Below are 15,022 nucleotides of genomic sequence, written 5' to 3' on the forward strand. Positions count from 1 at the left end.
CCCGCGAGTTTTCGAACGGGGAGATCGTTGCACGAGGACGGATAAACAACGAGGAAAAAGATGTGAGTGGAGATTCGCTGGAGAAAAGGGAAGAAACTACTCTTTCCTCTCTGTTCTCACGATTGCTTGCCAGCGCCGGTCGCTAAAGCCCCGAGCTGCATCCGGTCCACGGGTCCACGATCGATGGACGATCCGGCGCGCGGAACTATTCGTTGCTGCTTGGCCCGTCCCGCCATTTTTTCGAAGGAAACCCCTAATAAGGGTAAGAGACGCCATTCTGTTCGATAAGCAAAAGTATCGTGATATTTAAATTGCTGAAAGAATACTCAAAATAGGAGTAAAATTGTGTCGAAGACGGAAACATTTAACCCCTGAACGTTGAAACGATTCTTCACTTTTTTTTTAGAAACGCGACGAGTTTTTTTTCAATTTTCTGCATGCAGAAGTTATTTTCGTGAATTTGGATGATAAACACGCGACAGCTTTCTATTTTATAAATTGTAAATTCGAAGGTCTGGATCCTTTTTTTGACAATAAAAGTGGTATTCGTTAAATGGTTACATAATGAAACAGGAAAAGTGTTCGTTGAATTGGAGATTCTAGAAGCCAAACTAAGGCCTCCGTTAAAAAGTTATTAACGTTTAAAGTTCAATACGGATCTGAAAATTTTTCAACGAAATTAAAAAATTTCAAATCATTCTGAAAAAATTATTTTTGGTTGCGTGGGTCAATTACAATCATTTTTGGTCAATAGACATACTCACGAATTCCTACGCACTTTCGAGAAAAAAAATTCTTTACCAAAAATATGATGTGAGGCCAGAAATTCTGGAAATTTCATGCGATACGCAATTTTCTTTGGCGTCTGAGAGTGTAGAGTTGAAAAGTGCCTTCCGAAGTGCCTTCCCGGCGGTGGAGTACGCTGGAAAAAATGGTCGTCGATCGGACACGCGTCCTTTTGCGGGCGCGTTGCGACGCCGGAGCGGAAAATTTCGCTCGGGCGGCGTGAAACGATCGACGCGCGATCGATTCGTCCTAGGACACGCGATTAGAGGTCCCTTCCAGTCCCCCGGAAGGGCGAGAATGGGGTTTCTTCGAAAGCTCGCAAATGGCGATCGTGGATAGCTCGGGGCCAGAAACGTTTGCGCGACTGGTTCTGGTGATTTTGGTCCCATATATCTATGATATATTAACGTTGTATGTTCCATGAACGATCTAGCGTGTAAGTTCACTTTAGCTGCGTAAGGATACCAAGGCGACTCACGTGAGCCGCCGTTAAGTTACTCGAAGAGATTTCACGTTCTTTTGTTTTCCCTTTTTATTTTTATTCTTTCTCTCCCCGTTTTACGTTTATTTCCCTCTAACCGTTTGGCGATTAAATGGAATTTGATCGTCGGTTCTCGTACTCGTAAGTAGTAGCTCTTACGTTCTAAACTATAAACATTTTCTACTAAGATTTATTTAAACTTTCTCCGGATACTTTCTGAACTTCCGCGACGCTCGCCGGGAGCTCCGACTCGCGCGTGTATAAAATGTTTCTTTCGCTCGATTCGAGCATCGAACGATCGCTCTTGCGCGGGCGTTGAAGTCTCCGGGCGTTGAGGTCTCCGGGCGTTGAAGTCTCCGGCGATCTTTGCGAATTAATAACGAGTGATCCGTTTGAACTGACGCCACTGTGGTTTCGCATAGCTATTCATTCATGTTTCAAGCAATTCTACAAAAAATTTCAAATAATTATTTTCAATATTCTACGAGTTATGCCTTGAAAAAACAAACGTAACTAGCAAGATAAATTAAACCTTTCCAACTTATCCAATTTAATTTATTCGAGTTTTCTTTCAATTTATATGAATACTAGCATAGTATAACAACAACAACAGCTATAATTTATAACAAAATAGCAGTTCCACAACGCTGATCGCTCTCTAGAAAGTCGCAAATGCTCGAAAAATGAGAACGAAATTAATTTTGTTTGGTTAATTAAAAAGCAAAGAAAGTCTAAATTTGTTTAGACGTTCCTTCGATGCTCGAGTCGAAACGATGTTCGAAGGGGCCCGCGCGCGTCCACGGAATTCGTTTTATTTAACGCGATTTTATTATGTTTTATTTAATAACTCACCCTCCCCTCTCCCACTCCGGTGAACTTGTTACGAAGTTTTACTAACACTTGCGGATGTTCGCTCACTGATATCGGTTGTACATACTCTCGACGTTATATCATTTTGTACGCTCGTTTTTATTTATTTAACTCCTGAGTTCGTTTCTCCGTAATCGTATTAATATATTATTACGCATATCGTTAGAAAGCTCTGCCGCGTACGCGAGACGTCGAGGTCGCCGTGGGTCTGGTTTCAATTTCACGTACGGTGTCCGTCCGGGGGAACATGTAAATTACGTTGTAGGACAATACGACGGACGCAAAGAGAATTTATAACGTAACGGAGTCCGCAGCGGCCAAAACCGTGGCCAACCGTCCTCTTGTCGTCCCGAATGTGTGTGCAATCGCTGCCAAATAACGAGGAATCGGGAGCGTTTATCATGTTTTTCTTTCTTCTTTGTGTCTCGGGCTGTTGTGAAATTCGAAAAATAGGTCGTTAAGCCAAAGAACGTGGCGACGAGCTCGATCATTCTCTCGGAATTCGGCCCGCAGAGATCTATCTCGTTTCTAATTGCGCGTGGCAATTGGGAGCGAACGCGAGGCTCGTCGAAAAACAGACGCGACGTCAGAGCTTGGATAATTAAAAAAAAATGGCGTCGATACCGGGGCAATTAAATTTGTGAAAGTACGATAATCACTCAGATTTCAAGAAACGTGTCCGAACTGCCCCTACTTTCTTGATCGTCGATCTTTCAAGGTGCAACACCTGATCTTGCAATATTCGTTCTTACGATAGTGTTTGTCTTTCCAGGTTTCTTCTGTAATATATTCGATTCGAATAAAAATATAATTGTTCGAGTAGACAATTTATCATGAAATGATACTAATTAATACGTTGTTAGTTTGAGATTCGAGGGTCGAAGTTATACAACTCGTAAACGCAGAACAAAGGGCTTGACGTCTCTTTCGACAGGCGTTGCAAAATTGAAATGTAAATGCGAATATTCGGGCGCGTTTCTGCGACATATCGTCGCGCTCAGGCTTGGTACGCAATAATCGTAAAATCGCGGACGAAACGGATCATGGAACAGCGCTTTGGAACGGAATCGAAACGTGGCCGGGGCTTAATCTACGGTTAATAATCGCCGTAAAGTTCGCGTTATTAGAAGTTTAAGGCGACGACGCGCGTTTGGCGTCGGCTTCTTATCGGAATCGCTTCGAAAATACCTGCGCCGCGAGGTTTCGTAAGCCCGGCGACGATTTCGCTCGCCCTCTCGAGCGAGAAGTCTCGCCAGGATTTCACGCGCGCCTGCGAAACCGACGTCGATCGTAAACACCGTTCGAGTTATCAGTTTCGTGCGACATTATCGGTGATTTCGATCGAGCATTCGTTCGATTTATCTCCGCTCCTTTTAGCGGCACCGTTGGCACAAACGACACGGTAAAACTTACGCTCCCTCGAGTCGCGAGCATTATCATACAACGGACTTTTGACGCGAGCTGAAAACCTTCTACTGAGCCTCGGACAATTCCATACCGATCTTACGGTCAATTTGCCTTCGAGGATTTCGCTGGAAATTACGAAATTTTTACTCGATATTCGTTGCTACATCCACGCTGGCTGGTAAAGCTTTTTCTTCGCAAAATTGATTAATAGATCTTACTGTTTGTATCTTTTTTTAATCATTAGGGTCACTAGAGTGGCATCATGTCTGAAGCATGGTCTGAATTAATATTGATGGAGACTCTCTGTCGAAGTTTCTTCTTTGCAAAGTATAGTAGAAAAATAAATTAATTAATAAATTTTAGAGTCATTTACAAATTATCTTTTTCTAGAGTCCTCCAAGAAAAAAATTAAATTCAGTCATTAGGATCAATATGTTGATATCATATCTGAAGTATTGTCTAAAATAATATTAGCCCAGTCTCTTTGTCGAAATTTCTTCATTGCAAAATATAGAAAATAAATTGACTAATAGATTCTACTGTCATTCATAGATTACCTTTTTCTAGATTCCTTTGAGAAAGAATAGTTCATATATTTTTCTAAATTCAGTCTTAAGGGTACACTATGTCGATATCACGTCTGAACTACAATCTAAAATAACAACTACGTTATTATCGATATAATAAATGAAAATAGTCGATGTTAAGATCAAGTGCACTTATTTAACGTGATTAACTCTGTCGATTCGTTGAGTCCCTAGGAGAGTAAATAGAAATCGTGTGCAAAGGGTGAATAACGCGTCGCCACGTGGCCGTTCTTCCGCTGAATTTACGATAATCCATTGTGTACCAGGCCTCGCTGCGTTTCGTAGCTTTAGTGGTAGCCGGTACTTCCGTCAAGCAATAAGGTATAGCGAGTTCCAAAGTACACGTTGTACCTCGTGGTTCTACGATGGCCGCGTTTATATACGAGCGACTATTCGCTCCGGAGCGGCCCGCGTTGAGACAAAGCACATCTCGGTTGCTCGTCGGCGATCGTATTAGAGATCGCGGCCGATCCAGCTACGATCCTTGCACTTCCATCGAGGAATGCTCCCACCTGATAGAAAACAGTGCCTTAACAGCGAAACGCTTCCAAAAATTACGCTATTCCTCCATGCTCGTCGAGAACCTCACCAATTCAAATCCTTTATCGCTCAAACATTCTCAAAGGTGTTCCTTTTTATATAGAAATTCTCAAATGGATTTCTTTCGCTTGAAGTAAATTTAAATTCTCAATTTCTTTGAATTAAACATTCTCAAGGGTGTTGATTTCTTTGAATTAAAAATTCTCAAGGGTATGATTTCTTCCCCCAAAACAATTGTCAAATGCATAAATTAGCTTCACCTAGAAATTCTCAAGGGTATGAATTTTTGTCACTAGAAATAAATAAAAATTGTCAAGGGTATGAATTTCTTTGATTAGAAATAAATTAAAATTGTTAGGGGTATAAGTTTCTTTGAATTAAACATTCTCAAGGGTGTAAATTTTTTTGAATTAAAAATTCTTAAGGGTATGATTTCTTCCCCCAAAACAATTGTCAAATGCATAAATTAGCTTCACCTAGAAATTCTCAAGGGTATGAATTTTTGTCACTAGAAATAAATAAAAATTGTCAAGGGTATGAATTTCTTTGATTAGAAATAAATTAAAATTGTTAGGGGTATAAGTTTCTTTGAATTAAACATTCTCAAGGGTGTAAATTTCTTTGAATTAAAAATTCTCAAGGGTATGATTTCTTCCCCCAAAACAATTGTCAAATGCATAAATTAGATTCACCTAGAAATTCTCAAGGGTATGAATTTTTGTCACTAGAAATAAATAAAAATTGTCAAGGGTATGAATTTCTTTGATTAGAAATAAATTAAAATTGTTAGGGGTATAAGTTTCTTTGAATTAAACATTCTCAAGGGTGTAAATTTCTTTGAATTAAAAATTCTCAAGGGTATGAATTTCTTTGACTAGAAATAAATTTAAAATTCCCAAGGGTACAAATTTCTTTGAATTAAAAATTCTCAAGGGTATAAATTCCTCTTGCATATAAAAATTCTCAAGAGTATGATTTCTTCCCTCAAAACAATTGTCAAGTGCACTTTGTTTCATCTAGAAATTCTCAAGGGTATAAATTTCTTGGCTAGAAATAAATTAAAATACTCAAGGCTATAAATTTCTTTGAATTAAAAATTCTCAAGGGTGTAAATTTCTTTTTCATGTAAAAATTCTCAAGAGTATGATTTCTTCCCCCAAAACAATTGTCAAGTGCACTTTGTTTCATCTAAAAATTCTCAAGGGTATAAATTTCTTGGACTAGAAATAAATTAAAATACTCAAGGCTATAAATTTCTTTGAATTAAAAATTCTCAAGGGTGTAAATTTCTTTGAATTAAAAATTCTCAAGGGTGTAAATTTCTCTGAATTAAAAATTCTCAAGTGTATGAATTTCTTTTTCATATCAAAATTCACAAGCCTATAATTTCTTCCCTCCAAAAATTGTCAAGTGCATAAATTAGCTTCACCCAGAAATTCTCAAGGATAAAAATATCTTTCTCGTCCAAAAATTCTCAAAAATATAATTTCTCCCACCCCAAAATTGTCAAATAAATTTGTTACCCAAAAATTTCCAATTTTAAATCTTTATCAAAAGTTCATTTTCCCCCACCAACAAAAGACGCAAATACACATTACAATAAACAATTTTCCCAATTCTATCGTCGCATATAAGCGAATAAAATTAAATTCTACCCAAAGGCGAGGGTTAAAACTATACAAAAATTTCACAAAGTGCTCATCGTGTATTTGAAACTAGAAATGTTAAATAACGAAGCTGTTGTATCTGCATTCGACAATAATGTGATTGAAGAGAAAGAAAGAATTACAATGACGGGGTAAACGCAATAGAAAACTTGAAATTTTTTTAAGCGTGATAATAGCTTCGTTATTGCGTTACAAACGATGTATTGTCACCGACGAGAGCGACAGACAGGGAAAACGGTGTCTGAATTACTCTCAGAGACCAGATTAAAGGAATCGCAGGTAGCTGTTTGCGGTCGAACGGGCGCTTTTCTGTGCAGCTGCAGCTGCCTGGGTCCGAGATTTCGTCCTGACTAAACAGTTCGAACGAATAGGAACGCGGAGAACAATGGCGATAACGTAATTACCCAGGGCACAATTGCACGAGATCTAATCCAGGCCGTGGCGATTACAAAATTCTAACAACGAACGTTAGACAATAGCGTGGACCAGCCAGATATTTGGATACTATTTTTCAAACCTTTTACTCCGAGGAGACTGTGATGATATTAGCGGAACGCAATGGCAGCGTTAGTCTGCGTGATACGCGTAATCAGTATGCCTTATTATCGTTGAAATCGTAGGGCTCGAGTATCGTGGAACGAACCTAATCGCGAGATAAGAATTCAGTTACTCTTACCTGAAAGCAATACTCATTTTGTCCAGCGATGCGAGCTCGAAAGCTAGGAGGGAAAACACTCAGAAAACATACGTCCACGGGCTTTTTATAAACTTCTATTTAAAGTAAAATTTAAAAAAAAAAAGAAAAAAAATGAAAATGATGGAATGGAACTAATTTGAAGTTTCGCGTAAATTGTTTTACCCAATGTTTCGATGCGCGCGTTCGAGACGCGTACGCGAGAGCAAAAATGATCTCAGTTCAAATTAGTACCATTTCCGGAACGAGTACAATTTAACAGAAAAAAACAAAAATAAAGAAAAGACAAAAAAAAAAAAGAAGAATAACGGAAAACGTGCTTCCATTTCTGAACTTGTACATAATTGCGAAACGGTAAGCGAACGCATTATTTATCCGACGGTATTCTGACCGTCGTTAATTATTATGTTAATCAACGTTTAACGAGTTTATTTAATTAGGTTTAAGAGTTGATTCTTTCTTGGTACGCGATCGGTCTTGACGCGCGAGACACTTTGTTACGAGATTTCTGAATTTCTACAACACACACACACACACCTGTTTCGACTGTTCCCTGATGAGATTTAGTTGGCCGTACGAGTACATCGAATCATATCGATAATAACAATAACGACACACGTCGACGGTAATATACATGTAAGACCGGACACCACATATATACATATATTTTATTTGTATGCCGACGTTCTTGCTGTCAGGATTTGGAGCGAGATACTAACACGAAGCAAAGATAACAAAAAAAATTTAAAAAAAATACGTTGCAAAACCACCAAAAGGAGCATTTTATTCAGCACCATCTCCACCATTTACCTTCGTCCCTATTCTAGAGAAAAGTTGTCCAATTAAAGGTACATTTAATCTTATAAAGTAAATACAAAAAAATGATAAAACAATTCATAGAATATTAAACAGAACTATTTGAGATAGCTATTGACCAGAGATTGATAGAAGAAGCAATCTTTCACATTGATGCATAGAAGCAAAATTCATCAGGAAATTGTTATAGTCTGAGACTCTAGGTAGTTTTATGAAACAATTGAGGCTCAAGTTTCATTCAAGAATAAAACTTTAAAACTATGATATTATATTGCACTTTAACAAACGAATCGGCAAATTTCGATCTCTTAATCAAAACCTTGCCAATCAGAACAGATAAATTATACAATCGAGGCAACTCCTTCCTATTACGTAATTTTATGAGGTTGCGTATTTGACTATGCAAATGTTTGACACAGTGTAAACTCGTCTGGGCAAATTTTGTTTGAAATGAAAACATCGATCAACTATCTGAAATAACATTTCGATCCTTTACTACGGACAACGTTGTTTGGAACCAACCAAAATATTGATTTATTTGATATATTTTAAATGAACAAGTTTCGAAATAACGATGTTTTTCTTTGCGCAATGAATAAATATTCATTCTCACGTCCGCGCGTTCGACGTTTACGAATGGAAAGTTAATGGTTTTTCAATGAAACGCGTAACCCTTTTTGCCTTATTCCGGGCCAGTTATGTTTACTTATTTAGTTCTCTACGCGGATTTTTAACGGTATTCGAAGTCCCACTTATTTTTATAGCCAAATGTCGATGGCATAAAAGAAGCGAAAGCAATACAAGCTTGTGGGCGAGTGAAAGTCCTCGAATTATGCGAATCTAATCGGCGATAAATTCGAGTGACTCATCTCGGTTAAATTTCCTACGGTTACGACGACGAGGCGTGATTCGAGTACGGAATCGATTCGAGGTATTTGTGTCAAATACCCAGATGAAAACAAACGATACTGGCTAAAATCATATCAGCAATTATCAAAGAGAAAATACAAACTACCTCCAATTAAAATCTTTACAAACTTTCCTGAAAATGAAAATATCGCCAGTCTAGATTTACAGAAAAAGAATAAAATAAATAAATCAAATAAATAGGATACATTCCTGTAACTGCTTTTCTCGTAAAAAGTATTACGATATAAATTCTATAAATTAAAGAACAACTTGTTAAACTAAAAATATGAAAAATATTTATGCGTACTATCGCTCGTTCGCGAAACGAAATCAGTTCAATAAGAAACGTTTTTCGTTAAATTTTCACGCTATAATTTATGTGTTTGCATTACGTGTAGGAGCTGTATCGTTCTCGAATCAATTAAACTGTAAACACCGCGCGTAAGAAGCTCGAAACAAGCGCGGTTTCTTTAGCGGAATTAAAATGAACAGAAACAAATACGGCAATAACGTGTCGCTTTAATGGCGGCACGGTCTAGCAATTTCAATTACACCGTTTTAATTGGCCCTTGGTACATCGGAGTAATTACGCTGATTAACGGGAAGACGCGGCGGCAACTGGAGCGCGAATTTTATACACTGGCAGGATTTATTGGCTAGCGGATATTTTCGAGAGAAGCGCAAACAGGTAGTATTTACCAGTTGCGCGGCTAAACGGGCAAAACGAAGCTAGCAAAATGTACGAATGTACCGTTGACAGACGCTAAACGAATATTCATAAATGAAATGCAGTTTCGTGCGCGTTCGTTGCAGCATCGGGATGAAACAGCCTCGAAAATTTACTCCGCGCGACGTCGCGAAATTATTTTACGAAAGAAACGATATTAAGATCGTTAGTCGTGCCGAGCAAATCTTTATTTAACGCTTTCTACCTCTCAATTCGGGTTATCTTCAGAAATGTGCAGAACGAGGTATTTAAGGCGAACGGTTCCGAGTAACTCATTAACTTTGGTGATACGCAAAAATACTTCAAACGAATGTTGGTTTCAAGGTGACCATAACCTGATGTCAGTTGCTATTTTTTTGCAAACGAAGGCCAACGGAAGATACACGAAGGTCAACTTCTTTTTTCTTCTTTTTTTTCAATGAGATTCATAGTTTTTTTTAATTACGGAATACGATAGAGTAATTCATTCTGTGTAGAAAAGTATTAAGATAGAACTAATATTTTCTGAGATATACGGCTGTTAAGATGCTTGACCTTGATTGACCTTGGGGTAACCTTGAATCATAGTTAAACTCGTTCAAACAGAATATTAGAATAATAATAGATATGATGATTGAAAACAGTATAGGTATAGATTTAAAATGTGTTAATTGTGAATTTATATAAATAAATATTTTTCAGACATGGCTGTTTTCTATGTTAGGAATTGCAAGACGTTCGATCATAAAATGTACGATATCTCTTTTATCGTTGCTCGTACAACGAAAGTCTATACAACAAAAATTGTCGGAAATTCTATTTGGAAATTTGTTTGCTCTATAGAAATTTTTGATAGAATCGATAGTAACGGAGATATTGACCCGACTCTTCCTGCTTTTAATATTCCGCGTAGGCAAGCAGTAGCAAAGACCTGTTTACTCGCGATCCAGAAGATAAAACAAAAAACGTTGTATGCAGGATGAGCCAGTAGCAACCAACCATTCGAGTAACTTTTTTACTTTTGTTGATGGAAAAAGAAACCTTCGCATAAATCTTGCCTTCTTTTCAAGGGTGACATAACCTGATGTCAGTGGTATTTCTGTTGGTTCTGGTGCAAAGATGATGTAAAGACCAACTTCATGTTTCTAAATAGGATAATAGTGATTTAAAAAACAGATTAACGGACTTTTACAATCTTTGTTACTGATACGTATTAATAAACATTTTTTATATCTTCCTTAGTAAATGAATAGAATTTTAGTTTTTAATTTTTGTTCTATCTCTGGCTATGTGGGTAAATATTTATTATTGCCCGTTTATAGATAAACATTGTACGTCGAAGTCGATCAAATCTCTGGTTCATCCACAAACGTTCCAGTAAATAGAGTGGATACAACTTTATTGCGCCCGGTAATTAGCGGTAATTTAAAGCACACTCGAATAGCCGTATCTCTCGAAGCGGCAAGTAGAGACAGACGTTCATAGTCGGACATAATCAAGATTGAACGGAGTATCGTGGAACGTAGAAAATGCAAAGGAAATAAGATAAGGGTATATTTAAATACGCCAACGCCTGCATTATATACAGGGTGAATCGTTCAAACGTGAACAACTATATAAAAGAAATTAAGAATCATACGAGAACGCATGAAAAATACAAATAAAGAAAAAAGGAAGACTTCTACATTCGAGGAATATTCAAGCTACCCAAAAGATAGCAAAAGGTGCAACAAACTGGAGAATATATGGTTAGATAAATTCCATAAAAAGTTGACAGTATTTTCTTGCAAGAAAACATTAAAACTGAGATTATCTCATAGTTGGAACAAAGATTATATTAATGCAGAGTAGAGGTAAAATGAAGTTTGTCTCGACTCTTAACCCCTTGCCATACAATGACGAGTTTGATATAAATTCTTGATGTCAAGTTTCACAATCGTGAAGCTACTTGCTCGTCATCGAGTCTTGTGCACTAAAATCAACATATTTTTGCATTCACGAAGTATTCATAAAACGAATGTATCCCTTCCTTGCACGAACAAATTTAAACAAAATTAAAGGGGTTAAGTAAGAGTTTGCTTAATTTTTGAACGGTAAACGTCGAAAAATGGATCGATCATCGTTCGACTGGAGCACTCCAATTTGCAGGGAGACCGTGCAATCGACGGGACAGCGAAGAGGAAGCCGCTCGTCCGGCAAACAAACGAAAAGGAGACGCGAGCAAAGGAGCAACGGCAACAACAAACAAGACCAAAAGAGTCGAACTCCGGAGGATGGCGAGAATCTTTCTGCCATAAAGATTCGTATCGCTCTGGAAACGTCGAGCTTCCCTCTTCTCTGTCCCGCGTACCGTTCCTCTTCCTCTTCGTCCTCGATCATCCCTGCGCGGAGCAAAGGGGGCGGGCACGAAGCCAGTGGGCGTCCCTTTTTCGAGATTTACGACGATTTAATCGTACAATTAATCTAACACCTTGTTGCAACAACACCTCGTACCGCGTATCTCCGTTACCTCCGACTCTCCACGATTTCCAGGGTGAAAAAAAATAGTGGACGCCGATGCTCCTCCAGGAAGGAAGGAACGAAAGAGGGAGCGGCGGATAGAGGAGGAACAAGAGGGAATGGTGGCCGGATGGATCGACAGTGGAGCCGGGGCCTCTTCCCTTCGATCTATCGTGCTGAATCGCTGGCAGAAAAGGAGTACCGCGGCGTTAAAGAGGAGTAACTAACCAAAGTGATGGAGGGTAAGGTGCAAAAAGAGAAAGACAGGGAGATAAAGAGGGAGGAAGCTGTTTTATATCGCTGGCCGAGCCAGTGGTGCGCAAAATTCATTTTTAATCCCTTCTTGCATTCATCGAGGAAAAATAACGATTTTTTAAAGCTGTTTGGTCATTTTACAAAAGAAAAATTCAAGATTTCCGTTTGATGCCTTGAAAATACGTAAGTTTCGATGATATGTAAAAAAGTAGCCTCGAGAGTAGCCACAGTAGATCGAATCAGAAGAACCTAAAGAAATTATTAAACTATATGAAAGGCTCCAAAACTGACTATTCAATATTCTAATATTTCTTGAAGTATTTTGTATCCGTCAACCAGCAAAGTTTCCCATTTTTAATTCACTATTTAGAAGTGCTTGAAACATAGGATTGCAGGAACAACCACAATGGCGTCAGTTTGTGATACTTGAAATGTTTTCTAAATGGTCTTTTAGATACATTACAACCCAAATCATCTAGTGACTTTACTCCAAATTTCATTTTAAAATCAATTATCTATTATAATAATTTAAATAGTTAACAAATCGAACACTACGTATGTAGTACAATAATTAAGGGTACAAATTAAAATTAAAATTATCGACAACTATTTTCGAATACATATACCGTATGGAGATGCAGTGGGAGAAGTTTCTCGAGTTATTTTCGAGAGCGAGGAACTAGTTCAAAAATTTATACGGGTCATGCAGAGGGCAATGATTGCGCATCACTGATCCATAGGGTAGTCCGTATTCTTATGATAGCGCGGGCACGTATAGTTACGTAGAACAAATGAATCCTCCAGTTATTTTATCGGGCCGCCATTGTTTTGCAATCTGAGAGCGGTCCCGTGGCCGACACTCTTAAGCAGATGTAATTTAAACGTGGATGCGTTTCGCTCCGGATCAGGAAAAATCGGTATCGTGCCTGTTTTAACGCTCCTCGAGATAACGGTTCGATACCGAGCAACGTAAAAGTGATTGGGTAAAGATATCATTCGAACCATCGGGTACATCTTCCCCCTATTAAACCTATAATATATTTGTAGATATTCCTCCTCCTCTAATAAATGGAAATTTATCACTTTCCACGTCCATACATTTCCCTTTTCATTTTTCGTTATTTCTCTGTACACATCATTCAACGAATTTGAAATCCTGATCATCCCAAACAAAGTTTTGTTTCTTCTTTTTAAACAAAAAGTTTTGTTTCTAGTATTTGTACTTCCTCTCCATTTGTAATATGTATTTCAAATAGTATCTGAATCAGAAACCAAAGATAAAACGTATCATTGGTATCAGTTTTTTACAAACTATTGTTTACGATCATTTGGTTAGGTAGACTCTGTTACCTTGGCTTATATGGAATATAAATTTTTAGAACAGTTTCATTTGCTGAACCTCGCCCTTTCACACTGCTCAGTATACTTCTTATGTACATTATTTTGTTCCATCCATTAAATAAAATAAATAGGTGAACGTGTTGATTTATAGCCATGTGTGCCTCTGGAATTACCCATACAGAGAAATTACCTTTTCTCTCGATAATTTACTCGTCAACGAACTTTAGAAACGACTCAAGAATTCGAAGACGCCATTTTTTCTTGTGAGTTCATATTAACCCTCTATGGGTCCATGTAACTTTCACATGCTAATACATCGACATTTTACCAAATAATTCTAGTTTTTTCACAAGAAGACGTCTCTTAGAACACCAATAACAATATTGATGACGTTCATCAGCGCCATCAACCTGAAATATGAAAGTAATTGCCTTGCGAGAGGGTTTATATAAAGGGTTAAGTCTCCTTTATTCCGACAACCCACAAACTATTCTCATTCACTCCATCAAACAACAATCTTCAATTCAAAGTCCTCATCACAGAACCCCTATACAAATAGAAAAAATGAATTCGATCCCATCTCTGTAATCATCAGAAACGCTTCCCATTACGAAATCAGAAATTACCATATCCCTTCCCAGCCCTTTAAAAATATTCAGAAGGGGGCTGGTGCACCCGGAAGCATCCATCGACAGGACGTCGACCGCGAGCACCGTCGTCGAGGCCTGAATTCATCCATTAACGCGACTTCTTCCGAACAGGGTCGTCGTCGGCGTGGATTCGCGCGTAACGGGTCCGAACGGGCGCAAAATTCCAGGCACGTAGAAGCGTGGAGCCCGTGGGCTGCACCTGCGCCCGTTTTGCACCTCCCGGAGAAGCCGCGAGGTAGAAGCCATCCGGCGTTGTTCCACCGCGATATAGAGACTGCTGGGTGCAGGGGACACCCCCGCAAACGAGCGGACCGCGCGTGCGTCCGTACGACCAAGGACAACAACATTCTCCGCAAAACTAATTGCCAGGTAAGTATATACGAGCGACGAGTCCGCTCGAGCGCGGCCGAACACGCGCCGATACACCTTCACGTGGACCGCGTGCACGTAGAACCGATGCCGCGTACGAGAGGAACGAGGACGAACAATGAGATGCTCATGCAGATAGCGAGGCGCGGGAGGGAAGCCGAGGGAAACGAGGAAAAACTCCTGCGGAGAGAGGAATTCGAGGAACAAAGAGGGAATATTGAACCGCGAACCGAGGAAAGACCGATTATAGATCGAGAGTTTGCCAGGGTTTATATCTAGGGGACAAACGCGATGAAGATCGTGAAACGGCTGTGCATTTTCAACTGTTCGGGTGGAAAAAGTTTAGCGAACTTCCAACGTGGATGGTACGAGGTATAAAAAGAAAAAGATGCGTAGAAATCTACTGTGCGTACGTGAGATATTGGCTAGCGGGTCTGATTGGCGC

The sequence above is a fragment of the Colletes gigas genome, unplaced genomic scaffold (genome assembly GCF_013123115.1).
Source record: "Colletes gigas isolate AHSC1104 unplaced genomic scaffold, ASM1312311v1 Colletes_gigas_Sc00024, whole genome shotgun sequence".
Lineage (NCBI taxonomy): Eukaryota > Metazoa > Arthropoda > Insecta > Hymenoptera > Colletidae > Colletes > Colletes gigas.